Consider the following 15,856-nt stretch of genomic DNA (forward strand, 5'->3'; position numbering starts at 1 on the left):
ATATATATATATATATATATATATATATATATATATACACTGTTGGTCATAATGGTGGAATAATTATTTGTACCCCAATTTATGGAATGATTTATTCCTAATAGATAGTAGAATAAATTCTCAGATTTTATTGAATAACAATTTATGAGTGTTTGTTTTGCAGACTGCTAAAGCATGTATGCTACTATCCTAATCGACTAGGGCAGGCGCGGATTCAGGGGGGGCCGAGCGGGCCTTGGCCCCCCCCCCCCCGCAAAAAAAAAAAAAAAAAAAAGAGAAGAAAGGAAAAGAAGGGAAAGAGAAAGAAGAGAGAAAGGGAAAGAAAGAAGAGGAAGATGAAAAGAAAAGGGGGAAGAAGGAGATCGGGGAAGGCGTAGGGCCTTGCCTCCCAGGCTGTTGACCCCCCCCCCCCAACCTCAATCAAAAAAATAAGAGAGAAGGAAGGAAGGGAAAGAAAAAAGAAAAAGAGGAGATACTGGCGTACTGATAGGGGGGGGGGGGCTTGGGGGAAATCAAATTCAAACGTGGTTTATTTCTAATTCCACAACGTTGGATTACAAATAATGCTGAAATGACATAATTTCCGAGATTTTTCCTCACTTTTTAGTAGATTCCTACATGTCAGGGCCCGAGGTACGGCGGGGATCGGCCCCCCCTACTTTTTTGAAAAAGTATATTAAAGAGAAATAAAATAGAATGAGAGCAAGAAAGAAAGAATAGTTAACGGCAGGCCCTTAGATGCTCATCTGACGGTAATTTAATGCCTAAAACCCCTGATTTTTTGGGGCTCCGCTCCCTGGACCCCACGCCAAATAGTGACGTGCCAGTCTCACTTAATAATAAGGTATACAAAAAAAATGCTCATCTGACCTTAATTAAACGCCTAAAACCCCTGAGCTTCCGGGGCCGGCTCCGCCGCCTCGACCCCCCCCCCCCAGGGGCCCTAAGACTGGCCCCTGATTCAGTCAAGGATTAAGAGTATAGAGAACGATATAACGCATCGTTTTCTTTCTCTAATAATATAATGAAACGTCAAAGCTTCGGGCAGGAGGGGAGGGGGGGGGGACTGAATTCAGAAAAGGATTAAGAATCGAGAACGGTACAACGAATCGTCTTCTTTCTCTCATAATCTTATGAAACGTCAAAGCTTCCGCGCTTCGCGCGGGACGGGGGAACCTGAATTCAGACGAGGATTCAGAGGCGAGAACGATAATACGAATCTTTAATGATTTAATGAAACGTAAAAGCTTCCGCGCTTCGCGCTGGATGGAGGGGGAACTAGATTCCGATGAGGATTATTTTCGAGAACGGTACAACGAATCGTCTATTTTCTCTAATGATTTAATGAAACGTAAAAGCGTCCGCGCTTCGCGCGGGAGGAGGGGGTTGGGGGAGAATCTAAATTCAGACGAGGATTATTTTCGAAAACGGTACAACGAATCGTCTTCTTTCTCTAATGATTTAAGGAAATTTAAAAGCTTCCGCGCTTCGCACGGGAGGGGGAAACCTAAATTCAGACGAGGATTAAGAGTCGAGAACTCGACAACGAATCGTCTTCTTTCTCTAATAATTTAATAAATCGTAAAATTTTCCGCGCTTCACGCGGGAGGGGGAAAACTAAATTCCGATGAGGATTATTTTCGAGAACGGTACAACGAATCGTCTTCTTTCTCTAAATGATTTAATGAAAATTAAAAGCTTCCGCGCTTCGCGCGAGAGGGGGAACCTGAATCCAGACGAGGATTAAGAGTCGAGAACTGTACAGCCAATCGTCTTCTTTCTCTCATAATCTTGTGAAACTTAAAAGCTTCCGCGCTTTGCACGGGAGGGGGAGGGGGAGACTGAATTTAGACAAGGATTAAGAGTCGAAAACGGTACAACGAATCGTCTTCTTTCTCTAATGATTTAAGGAAATTTAAAAGCTTCCGCGCTTCGCACGGGAGGGGGGAACCTAAATTCAGACGAGGATTAAGAGTCGAGAACTCGACAACGAATCGTCTTCTTTCTCTAATAATTTAATAAATCGTAAAATTTTCCGCGCTTCACGCGGGAGGGGGAAAACTAAATTCCGATGAGGATTATTTTCGAGAACGGTACAACGAATCGTCTTCTTTCTCTAAATGATTTAATGAAAATTAAAAGCTTCCGCGCTTCGCGCGAGAGGGGGAACCTGAATCCAGACGAGGATTAAGAGTCGAGAACTGTACAGCCAATCGTCTTCTTTCTCTCATAATCTTGTGAAACTTAAAAGCTTCCGCGCTTTGCACGGGAGGGGGAGGGGGAGACTGAATTTAGACAAGGATTAAGAGTCGAAAACGGTACAACGAATCGTCTTCTTTCTCTAATGATTTAAGGAAATTTAAAAGCTTCCGCGCTTCGCACGGGAGGGGGGAACCTAAATTCAGACGAGGATTAAGAGTCGAGAACTCGACAACGAATCGTCTTCTTTCTCTAATAATTTAATAAATCGTAAAATTTTTCGCGCTTCGCGTGGGAGGGGGAAAACTAAATTCAGACGAGAATTATTTGCGAGAATGGTACAACGAATTTTCTTTTTTCTCTAATAATTTAATGAAACGTCAAAGCTTCCGCGTTTCGCGGAGGAGGGAGGGGAAAATCGCCCCTCCCTGCACCGACCCCCCCCCCCGCATTACGTCACTGTTGGTCACCATTACGTACCAATATTTGGCTCGCAAAATTTCAAATTTGGGCCCCCCCCCCTAAGAAATCCTGGATCCGCGCCTGGACTAGTGGACCTACGTCCTTAAGTGATAACTTAAATTAATGGTGACTAATGCTTCATAAAAGGGCACTAATATAGCACATCGACACGGTTTTGATCCTGGGGGCTCACAGGAACGAGGCCATTGCTTAGCCAATGAATCATGACTGTACGCAGCGGGGGCTAGGGTACGACGTTCCCTAGCCCCCGCTGCGTACGCGTCGCCGCCCCCGCAAATACAAAAGAACAAAGAAATTGCAATAAATTTTCAATAATTCATTGCATTTTTCCCGAGCCCCAACATTAAAAATCCTCTAAGTGGGCATGCCTTGAACCATAATGCATGGCCCTACAGAGGAATTTTTCATTTTGGGGACCGGGGGAAAATGCATGAATTATTAATAATTTCTTGCATTTTCTTTGTTTTTTGGTATTTGTGGGGGCGGCGACGTACCCTAGCCCCCGCTGCGTACAGTCATGATTTATTGGCTAAGTAATGGCCTCGTTCCTGTGAGGCCCCAGAATAAAAACCGTGTCGATCAGCTATATTAGTGCCCTTTTGTGAGGCATTAATCTTCATTACTGTCAGTTATGGCTTAAGAACGTAGGTCCCCTAGTTGATTAGCATAGTAGTACACACATACTTTAGCAGTCACACAAAACAAACACTCGCAAATTATTATTCAATAAAATCTGAAAATTTATACTATTATTTAGATCTATTAGAAATAAATCATTGTCAAAATCATTCCATAAATTGGGGTAAAAATAATTACTCCACTTTTATGACCAACAGTGTATATATAGCAAGGATCGTTTATTCGTCCAACAAAATACACACGATACATGCATCATACAAATTATTGCTCATGAAGAACAGCAGAAGCACTATACATGCTATATACACAGGCGCGTACGCAGGGGGTGTTTTTTAAAAATGTGCTCTTACCCCCCCCCCCCCCCCCTCCCCCTCTAAAAAAACCTTCGTACGCTCCTGTATATACAAATTACAAGGGCGTCAATCCGAGCTTGAGCATGGACGGGACACAATTACATGTCAACTTTACATTTACTTTCAAAGTTATACCACGTAATCAGTGGCGGATTCGGGGGGGGGGGTTATTTTGCTACACACACACACTCTCTCTCTTTAGTTATTCTGTTTTACGGCGTGTACTTTCATTGGTGACGTTTCATTACATTTTTAGAGAAAGAAGACGATTCGTTTTTTGGTATTTGTGGGGGCGGCGACGTACCCTAGCCCCCGCTGCGTACAGTCATGATTAATTGGCTAAGCAACGGCCTCGTTACTGTAAGGCCCCATAATAAAAACCGTGTCGATCAGCTATATTAGTGCCCTTTTGTGAGGCATTAATTCTCATTACTGTCAGTTATGGCTTAAGAACGTAGGTCCCTTAGTTGATTAGCATAGTAGTACACTCATACTTTAGCAGTCACGCAAAACAAAGACGATTCGTTGTACCGTTCTTTAGGGTACGCGTATGCATGTTCCCTCCTTTTGAAAATACCCGCCTAAGTCCGGTGTATAAAGTCAATACGGGCCGGATTTTTGTGTACTACGAGCCGGACTTTGGGGCGTGAAAAGTACCCCTTTACCGGATATTTTTGGAACACGCATTCGGTCCGACCGACCTCGGAGTGGAGGTGCCGGGCAAGACAGGCACTTATCAATATAGATGCCCGGGAATTTGGTATATTTCTTTTGTTCAATGGAGATGCTATCTATCTGAATCCAATGACCGGGGTAATAGTATAGTATTAATGACTGCTTTTAAAGCAGTCATTAATACTTTTATATGCCGAAAAAAAATAGACTAAAAAATGAAAAATTAAAAATATTTATCATTTTTGTCGAAGACGGGATTCGAACTCTTGCGTACAACAAGAGGTGTACCGAAAACCAACGCTTAGACCACTCGGCTATGGCCCGCCGTTAACATGCTTGGCAGTTTTCTCCAATATATACATTAAAATGGATTGAAACCGGCTTCGCGTGTGATGAATGCTTCGCAAAAGCTCCATATACGGACTCTTCTTTTACTTTTGCAATGCATATTGGCACGAACTTAGATCAAGATCTATCGGCAGATGTTGTTTTTTTGTTTTTGGAAGTTTATTTTCGTCTTCATGTCAACAATGCAAGATAAAATTGTCGGTAAGATCGATCGAGATTCAATTGTATTGAAATTACCGACCAATCCTTCGCACACATACGGCATCCTCCATCGCTCAAACCATTTTTTAACATGTAAACCTATGGGGTAACCATGGAGGCTGACCAACTTTTTTTAATAACCATGGTTATTAAAAATATTGAAATGTTTTATGCATGGTTACCGAGAATTTTACAGGAACAGTTGAAGTTTATGAATGCAATTCGACCAATCAGATGGCTGGATTTCTTAAGTGAGGTATATAATATATTTTGAAAGCGCTTAGAGACATTTGTATTAAGCGCTATATAAAAACTAAATATCATTATTATTATTTAATAGAACATCAGTTTGTTCAGTATGAGCACGATTTTTAAAGTGGATGAAGTTAGTTTTACCCAAATTCAATGATAATTTATTGCATTTAAACCAGTTAGATAATTTGGGCAATTCAGCATTTAGTGTTTGAACAAGATTATCTAGGTTTGAATGAATGCAAAAACTATTAGCATCATCAGCAAATAATAAATATTGTAGTAAGGAAGAGACATTGGAGATAAATTAACATAAATTTTAAAAAAGAAGCGGTGGTCCCAGCACACCATACGTAACTGATGACATGGTCGATTTGGCATTATTAAATATTGTATATTGATTTAAAGGTACACCACGTAAGGGGTAAGAGGACACTTTTTTTCTCTTTTTTTTGGTCTCGATTTGACATTTTGCTCCGTTGGGGAGGGGGGGGGGGGTAAGGTCAGCTTTTTTAGGTCAGCCATGGGAATTTTTTTTTTTTTTTTTTTTAATGCAAGGGGGGTTTAGGGGGTTATGGGGGGTTTACACACAAAAAAATACCAAAGGGGGGGGTGTTTAACCCCCCCCCCCCTGTGTACGCGCCTTGCGGCTCGGTAACCAATCATGATAACCAATCAGCATCCTGTTGTCTGGGGAAGTGACGAGCTCTGGACCAATCACATCTCGGTATCTGTCTAAGCTATCTAATGTATGTGAATGCTTAATGTGAGAGTACAGACATTTATAAGGATTTCCACTTTTTTTCCACAGATTCAGAAGTTTATGATTTACAACTTGCACCTACATGACGACCAATCATCATCTGGCTGTCTTGGGAAGTTTCTTAGTCTCCTGTCTCATCTGACAGACCTGAGGATTATGTCATGTTCCCTTCATGGTAATTTCTACAAAAAGATTGCTGATCAAGCTTCTTCATCTCAGGTAAAAAAAAATATTAAAAAATTAAAGAAAAAGAAAAAGATGCAAATATTTGTTTTGTGTCTATTTGGAGAAGTGTACAAGGTATCTCTCAATTACAGAGTGAAGGGTTTCCACTATCTTTTATACCTGGCGGCGTACACCGTATTTGATTGTATTTTCACAAATTCACACATTGATAGTTGAACGCTTGAATAATCAGTATCTCTACCAAAAATAGAAAGAAGATAGACTCCCTTTCTATAAACAGGATGAACAATTAGTATCATGCTGTGTGGAGAAGCTACTCTGTTTCCGGAATAGAGTAATCCAGCCGTATTTTCAATACCCGATTTTTTTTTCTGTGCTCATTATCTGGGCCATATATACATAGGCCTACAATTAATATGGAAAATAAAACTAATCAAAATAATAATGAATGCATTTTCCTTATCATTTTTTTTACTGACCCCCCCCCCCCCCCCCGCCCCCGCCGCCTTTCCAACTGCAGAATTCTGGATCATCTGCTGTGATATTATACAGATATTGACTGAACTGGCAGGGGGTGTAATATGACATTATTTGGACCGCTGAAGGGAGTTATATTTTCCCCAAGTGGTTATATTTTCCCGAATCGCGCAGCGCTGAGAGAAAATATAACCCCCTTCAGGTCCAAAGAATGTTAGATTCCCCCTGGCAGTCAATATATTTTACATTAGATAGCCTTGGTTTGAATCCCTTTATTTTTTTATTTATTTATTTATTTATTTTTTTTTGGGGGGGGGTCCTTTTTGGGGGCCCGAAATTTTTCCCATTTTTGTTTTCGAGTACAAATAAAATGTGAGAGAAAAAAAAAATTACCGGGAAGATAATTTGAGAAAAAAACATTCGAGACAATTTGAGAAAAAAACATTCGAGATAATTCGAGAAAAAAAATCCTTCCCAAAAAACAATTATTATAAATAAAAAAAAAAAAAGATTTTGGGAGAAGAAAAAAAAAATGTGGAAAAAATGGTTTTAAGGGAAAAAAGAATTCGAGAAGAAAAAAATATTGAAAAAAAGGCCCTCGTTAATGATGTAATGTGTGTATTTTGTGACATACAGTCCTCAAGAGGGCGACATGCATTGATTAAAAATATATTCATTTCACCAGCTCGTTAATATAACACTGAAAAGTGACCGGCCAGGAAAATATAACAATTTTGATCATCACAATTGATATCACGTGACGAGCTATGGGCCCAATCACATTTCGGTATCTGTCTAAGCTATCTAATATATGTGAATGCTTAATGTGAGAGTACAGACTTTTATAAGGGTTTCCACTTTTTTCCCCATTTCATGCTTCATGAATATTATGTATTCCATTCATTTGAATTTCCACAGATTCAGAAGTTTATCATGGACAACTTGCACCTACATGACGACCAATCATCATTTGGCTGTCTGGTGAAGTTTCTCAGTCTCCTTTCTCACCTGACCCAATTGGAGATTCACTCATCTTTCCTTCATGAGGATTTTTACAAAGAGATTGCTGATCAAGCTTCTTTATCTCAGGTAAAAAAAAAAAAAATAAAAAAAAAGTTGAAGAAAAACAAAAGATGCATAATACTTGTTTGTGTCTGTTTTGAGAAGTGTACGAGGTTCCACTCAGTTTCAGACTGAAGGGTTTTTACTCTCTTTTATTCACATTTCTGTCTGCATGACTTACCGGCGTACACCATACTTGATTGTATTTCCACAGATTCATACATCGAAAGTTGAACACTTGAAATAATCATTATATCTCAACAAAAAAAAAAAATGGAAAGAAGATAGTCTCCCTCTAGATATACAGGATTACACATCAGCAACCTGCTAATATATAATGTGAATGCTTAATGTGAGAGTACAGACTTTTATAAGGGTTTCCACTTTTTTCCCCATTTCATGCTTCATGAATATTATGTATTCCATTCATTTGAATTTCCACAGATTCAGCAGTTTATCATTGACAACTTGCACCTACATGACGACCAATCATCATCTGTCTATCTGGGGATGTTTCTCAGTCTTCTTTCTCATCTGACACACCTGGAGATTCACTCATGTTCTCTTCATGATGATTTCTACAAAGAGATTGCTGATCAAGCTTCTTTATCTCAGGTAAAAAGAAAAAATTGTTGAAGTTGAAGAAAAACAAAAGATGCCTGATACTTTTTTGTGTCTGTTTAGAGGAGTGTATATACTCTATACTCTACATATACAGGATGACCAGTTAGTATCATGTGGATAAGCTACTCTGTTTCCTGAATAGAGCTATCCATCCTTGCCACATCTTGTTTAGCAACATTTTACATTTCTCTGCGTATGTGGGTTTATAAATACATTTTATATGAAAAATAAAACTAATCAACAAAAATAACTAGTGCATTTTCCTTGTTAAATTTCCTTTTTAAAATGGCCATAAATCACTTATTAGCCATCCTAGAGACATAATTGTGGTGTCTATCCCATGGTTTCGGGGGTCAAAGAATCCATTGGGACAAGTAAGAATGGTTTGTGATGGTCTATGAAACCCGAAAATCCAAGATGGCGTCCAAAATGGCCGCCATAACATAAAATGGCCATAAGTCACTTATTATCCATCCGAGAAACATACTTGGGGTGTCTATGCTATGGTTTCCGGGGTCATAGAATCCATTAGGATAAGTTAGAACGTTAAGCAGTGGTTCAGGAAACTATGAAATCCAATATGGCGTCCAAAGGGCCACAAAACCACTAAGATTTCTCAATAGAGGGCGCACTTTATAAACAGGAAATGAACTTATAATGTTTCTCTCTCACCCTTAGGCTTATGGTGTCACCCCCCCCCCCCATAAAAAGGTTCAATTCAACTATTGACAGTTCATTGTTAACACTGAGGGTGGGGGAGTGACAAAGACAAAGTAACAACTTAATAATAATATCTAGACACACATTCATACTACCCACCCACCATACGATTTAAAATGTTAAAACCTCGTGTTGTTCATGTCATCTTATAGCGAATACACATGCAGATCTTCATGTACCTTCATTTTGATGAGGAATGTACTTGAGTAAGAATAAATCATCTTCTGCCTCATTCTATGGATTGTGACATACATCGAGTTGGCAAGGTCCACACACACTGTTGCATGGTAGTCCGTAACATCTGCAGGTACAGCGAGGTGTGTTACAAGCTGCACGGCAGTCTTCGTATTCAACATCACTGGAACAAGGTGATTGTCTTTTAATTTCCAGCCCCAGTCTGTGACGTCCATGTCTTATAATTCACTCTCCATCCACGCCATGACTTGGTAGTATGTTCTGAAGGAGTGGAATTTGGTGGAGGCTGGTGTAGGAGAGAGTCTTGACGAACAAGTTGTATCGTAATGATGCAAGTGAGTCATTACAGCAGCAACCAAACATGAAAGACATTGCTTTGGTACCAAGTTCCTCTATAAGTTCCTTTGGCTGACTTGGAAGAAGGAAAGTACTAGCACTGGATTTTTGAGTGGGGCTGCATTGCACAATTAAGCTCCTCGAAGACTGCTCTCTTTCCAATTCCGAATATCCTGGAAGTCGAATCGCAACCAGAGCATAGATCTTTACCCAGGTCCACTTTCAACTGCTCAATGTTATACACCTTCGGAGCCTTGGCTGCATTGCCAGACCGGAAGTATAGTACCCTGCTATCTACATCCACGTAATGCAAGAGTAACACTAATATGTCAGTGCCTTCTCAAATCAGAATAGTAGACTGACGACGAGAAGAATTCAATACAGCTTTAGCAATATGTACATCTGCATCCCCGGATACATAGATGACGATGCAATTACTCTTCCTCAGTTCATCACTAATGAGTTTTATGAGTCCCTGCTTATTGTAGTCTCTTGATAAAAACTCATCCTTCTTGCTTGAGAATACTGTGTCTGCATTGAATCTGACAACTGGATGGGCATTCTGCCCACGTCGCTGGTGTGTATTATCATTAATTGACGGCCCTCCACCATAGCCATCAAAAACTACATTTGCAGAACCATTATAGTGGGGGGGGGGGGGGGGGGGGGGTTGGGAAATGAGCATGATCGTGCTATATATTCTGCAATAGCTGTCTCCTGTCTTCCATGGTATCCGATGCACGGCCAAGGAACCATCCTACTGTTCTGTGTTCTTTCACGGCTTCACTCGACACTTTACTCGCATGATCAGTTATAGCATGAGCTAGCTGAGGCTTTTCAGACCTGCGAAACACATTCCTAGCCTCGAAAAGTGCAGGTCGGAAAGGAGTGCACGAACTCAAAGCTCATCACCTCTGCTACTTAAAGCTCCCTTGTTTTTTAAACTACCAGGAACCGTTGAAACAGCGAAGCAAAGCAGCATTTATGGTTTGTTCAGGTACAATTCTTACTCTCGAAATCTCTCCCAGAGTCGTAGCTTTGTCTTTCCTTTTGAACGAGACTGTGAAAACAGCATATTGGAAGGCCGCTGAGCTATAATCATTGATGTACCCCCAGAATAGCCCACTGAAAGGGATTGACTGCAATTAGGTTGCTTCCAAACCTTCATGATTTAGCTGGAAGCAATCGGTACCCTGATGAAAGGAACTGGACTTCGCAAAATCCTTGGAACAGATAGCAGGGAACTATACTTCCACTCTTATAATGCAGCCAAGGCTCCGAGCTGTAGAATTGTAAGCAGTTGGAAGAGGACGTAGGTACGTTATCTGTGCTCACAACTAATTTTTCTGGATGCCTACACCGATTGTGATCCGACTTCCCAAGTATTCGGAATAGGAAAGAAAGCAGTCTTCCAGAAGCTTGTGAAATGCAACCTCACTTTGGAATCCTGTGCTAGTACTTTCCTTCTACCAAGTTAGCCAAAGTAACTAACTAGAGGAACTTGGTATCAAAGCAATGTCTGTCATGTTTGGTGACCGCTGTAATGACTCAGTTGCATCATTACGATACATTTTTTCTCGAAGTAAAGCCCATGTTTAGGGATTTTTGGTTAAAAAGTAACCCATTAGAGCGGCACACGCCCATATGTCACAATATGTGAGTACCCCCCCCCCCCCACCTCCCGGGCTACCAAGTCACGGCATGGATGGAGAGTGAGAAGATATGGACGTCACAGACTGGGGCTGGAAATTAGAGGACAATCATCTGGTTCCACTGATGTCAAATACGGAGGCTGCACCTAGTAATCTTCTTAAGTTGATTCATTGCGACTTCTTTACTGCTTGAAGCAAACCTCACTATACATGCAGAGGTTACGGACTACAAGGAACAGAGTGTGTGTGTGGACCTTAATTGCCAACTTGATGTATGCCACAATCCATATATCGAGTCACTTGATATAAGCAGATCAGTGCCGGATCCAGGGGGGGGGCCGAAACGGCCGCGGCCCCCCCTATTGGCGGCGCAAAAAAAAAGAGAAAAAAAAAGAAGGAGAAGAGAAGAAAAAAAGGAGAAGAGAAAAGAAAGGAGAAGAGAAAAGAAAAGAGAAGAGAAAAGAAAGAAGAGAGAGAGAGAGAGAAAGAAAAAAAGAAGAAGATACCCCCCCCCCCTCCCCACCTCACTCCCACTCCGGGGTCGGAGGGACCGATTTTGTGTTTCCAAAATTTCTGATAAAGGGTTACTTTTCACGCAACGAAGTCCGGCCCGTAATACACACAAATCCGGCCCGCACTGACTTTACACACCTAAGATAAAGGGGTGCTTTCAAACTAAGAGAGGGAACATACATGCGCGTACCCTAGATAACACTGAGTGGGTGGGGGGAGGGGAAGAGAAAAGTCGGGTGAGAAAGGGGGAAAGACAAGGAAATGGCGCTAAGTGACAGTAACGACGAATAAGGGAAAAACTGTAATCGGGAGATTTGGGGTCATTCCAGAAGGCTTGGGAAACGTTATTGAATAGAGGGGGCCGGGCCGGCCGCATAAAATCTAGAGCCACGGATTCAAAGTTAAACGTTACAAACAGCCCCTGCTTTTTGAAAAAAATTGAAAAGGGCACAATATTTTGGATGTCTTTCAAATAGAAGCTATATACTGAGCAGCCAAATTTTAAATTAACGGTAGGGCCGCTTCACAACTCTTATTTTGCCCTTCATTTGGATTCAGCTCATACCAACGCGCTTGTGCTTATATTTGAACTCATGTTGGTAGTGATAATGGACAGCGGCGGCGATCCAGGGCCCGATAGAGGGACACGTCCCCCCGGAAATTTAGATATATAGCTAGAAAGAAATATACATGTAGCAGAAAGAACGTACATATTGGACTAAAGGATTTTCTAGAATGCATAATTTCAGCATTCTACATTCAGAAGCGGATCTAGAGGGGGGTTGGGGGGGTTGCAACCCCCCCCAAAAAAAAAAAAATCCGGGGACCATTTTTTAAAATCTTATCTTTTTTTTTAAACTTGTAATTTTATTTTATTCTATTTCTATGTATTTATTTCATTTATTATTATTATTATTATTATTATTATTATTATCATTATTATTATTATTATTATTATTATTATTTCTTTTTGGGGGGAGGGGGGGGGGGGTTGGGCGAACAAATGTCACAGAGTCCCTTGCCCCCCCCCCCCCATCAGCTTTTTTGAGGACACGGGCCACCGCCGAAGTGACAAGCTAGGCCAGCGTTGCCGATTCTCATCCCCAAAATCCCCACATTAAAAAAAAAAAAAAAAAAAAAAGGAAAAAAAAAAAAAGAAAAAAAAAAAAAGAAAAAAAAGAAAGAAAAAATAACGCACGCTGAAGAGAAACCCTTTCAAGTGCAAATATTGTGAGAAGATATTCAACTCATCTGGTAACTTAACCAAACACATGATAACTCTGGATATAACTGTGTATTTAACTGTTACTTGATTTAAAAAGACGTTATCATGCACTGCTTTTTATGGTCTCCATTGTGTTAATAGATGCCAGGAAAACATCACTTACGGGGTTCAAATAAACACCCCAAAAAAATCGGCTCGCCGCTTCGCGGCTCGTGGACGATGCTCCGCATCGTCATTTTGGTCAACCCCCCCCCCCTGAGCCAAAAGCTAGATCCGCCCCTGACATTGCAAAATCTCGCTTGGTCGCTACGCCCCGGCCCTCGCCCGATAACACAAAACTAAGATAATGACGCTCCCGGTCGCGATTATTTCATGGTTGGTATATAAAAAGATTTTTTTTCCCCTTTCATTTCTACTGACCTAATTGTATGCTATCACAATCATGATTGTTTCATTTTCCCTTTAAAGCATGCGTAGCTAGGGGCGGTAGGGGCAGTAAGGGGACATAGGACGAAAAAAGGAGCAGACAAAGAAACATTTTTGACAAGTCTAAAACGGTACAACAAATCATCTTCTTTCTCTATTAACTTAATGAAACGTTAAGCTTCTGCGCTTTGCGCTGGAGGGGGAAACTGAATTCAGAGAAGGATTAAGAGTCGGGAATAGAACAACGAATTATATTCTTTCTCTAATAATTTCATTAAACTATGAAAGGTCAAAGCTTCCGCGCCTCGCGCTGAAGGTGGAAAATGAATTCAAACAAGGATTAAGAATCGAGAATGGGACAACGAATCATCTTCTTTCTCTCGTAATATAATGAAGCGTCAGAAGCTTACGCGCTACGCGCGGGAGGAGGAAAACTGAATTCAGACAAGGATTTAGAGTCGAGAATGGAACAACGAATCATCTTCTTTCTCTAATAATTCAATGAAACGTTAAGCTTCTGCGCTTTGCGCTGGAGGGGGTATGGAAACTGAATTCAGACAATGATTAAGAATCGTGAACGGTACAACGAATCGTCTTCTTTCTCTAATAATTTAATGAAACGTTAAGCTTCTGCGCTTTGCGCTGGAGGGGGTATGGAAACTGAATTCAGACAATGATTAAGAATCGTGAACGGTACAACGAATCGTCTTCTTTCTCTAATAATTTAATGAAACGTTAAGCTTCTGCGCTTTGCGCTGGAGGGGGGAATCTGAATTAAGAGAAGGATTGAGGGTCGAGAATGGAACAACGAATTATCTTCTTTCTCTAATAATTTCATTAAACTATGAAAGGTCAATGCTTCCGCGCTTCGCGCGGGAGGGGGAAAACTGAATTCAGACAAGGAATAAGAGTCGAGAATGGTACAACAAATCATCTTCTTTCTCTAATAATTCAATGAAACGTCAAAGCTTCCGCGCTTTGCGCGGAGGGGGAAACTGAATTCAGACAATGATTATGAGTCGAGAACGGTACAACGAATCGTCTTCTTTCTCTAATAATTTAATGAAACGTCAAAGCTCCCGCGCTTCGCGCGGGAGAGGGAAAGGGGGGGGGGGGGGGACTCAATTCAGACAAGGATTAAGAGTCGAGAACGGTGCTCTGTCTCTAATGATTTAATGAAACGTCAAAGCTTCCTCGCTTCGCGCGGGAGGGGGTATGGAAACTGAATTCAGACAATGATTAAGAATCGAGAACGGTACAACGAATCGTCTTCTTTCTCTAATAATTTAATGAAACGTTAAGCTTCTGCGCTTCGCGCGGAGGGGGGGAAACTGAATTCAGACAATGATTAAGAACCGAGAACGGAACAACAAATCGTCTTCTTTCTCTAATAATTTAATGAAACGTCAAAGCTTCCGCACTTCGCGCGAGAGAGGGGGGGGGGGAACTCAATTCAGACAAGGATTAAGAGTCGAGAACAGTACTCTTTCTCTAATTATTTAATGAAACGTCAAAGCTTCCGCGCTTCGCGCGGGAGGGGGTATGGAAACTGAATTCAGACAATGATTAAGAATCGAGAACGGTACAATGAATCGTCGACTATCTCTAATAATTTAATGAAACGTCAAAGCTTCCTCGCTTCGCGCGGGAGGGGGTATGGAAACTGAATTCAGACAATGATTAAGAACCGAGAACGGAACAACAAATCGTCTTCTTTCTCTAATAATTTAATGAAACGTCAAAGCTTCCGCACTTCGCACGAGAGAGGGGGGAATTCAATTTAGACAAGGATTAAGAGTCGAAAACGGTACTCTTTGATTGATTGATTGATTGATTGATTTTTATTCGACAAGCTTCCAACATACAACAATATACAATAATAACAGATTAAAAAAAAAAAAAAAAAAAAAAAAAAGTCAGCTTGAACAGGATAACCCACGAAAGCTCGAGAGCTTATTTCCAGTGGGGTCCCTTACAGACATGTATAAAATTAATGATTTAATGAAACGTCAAAACTTCGGCGCTTCGCGCGGGAGGGGGGAGGGGGGAGGGCAGGGGGGGAGGAACTAAATTCAGACAAGGGTAGGAGTCGAGAATGGTACAACGAATCCTCTTCTTTCTCTAATAATTTCATGAAACATTAAAGCTTCTGCGCTTCGCGCGTAATGGGGGGGGGGGGGGGGGAGGGGAACAGCGAGCTGCCCGAATATGAATTTGTTATATCTTTTCTCGTATATTTTGGTGATAAATAACACTTTCACAAAATACATATTATCCTCAAATTTTTGCTCGCTCGCTTCGCTCACTAGCCGAATTGTGAAACCAGAAAATTACTTTTTCGGGCAAGAGGCTTCAGCCCCCCCCCCCCGATGAAAACGTCAAAAAAAATTACCGGTATGGTGCTTCTAATATGACCTCGTCAGTATTGGTATGTTGAGTTGAAAAACGGTCTGCGCAATTTTCAAATTTCCGGCCCCCCCCCCCCCCCCCCCCTATTGGAAAATTCTGGATCCGCGCCTGCAGATGA

Source organism: Strongylocentrotus purpuratus, unplaced genomic scaffold (genome assembly GCF_000002235.5).
Source record: "Strongylocentrotus purpuratus isolate Spur 01 unplaced genomic scaffold, Spur_5.0 spur5_scaffold_15, whole genome shotgun sequence".
Taxonomy (NCBI): Eukaryota; Metazoa; Echinodermata; class Echinoidea; order Camarodonta; family Strongylocentrotidae; genus Strongylocentrotus; species Strongylocentrotus purpuratus.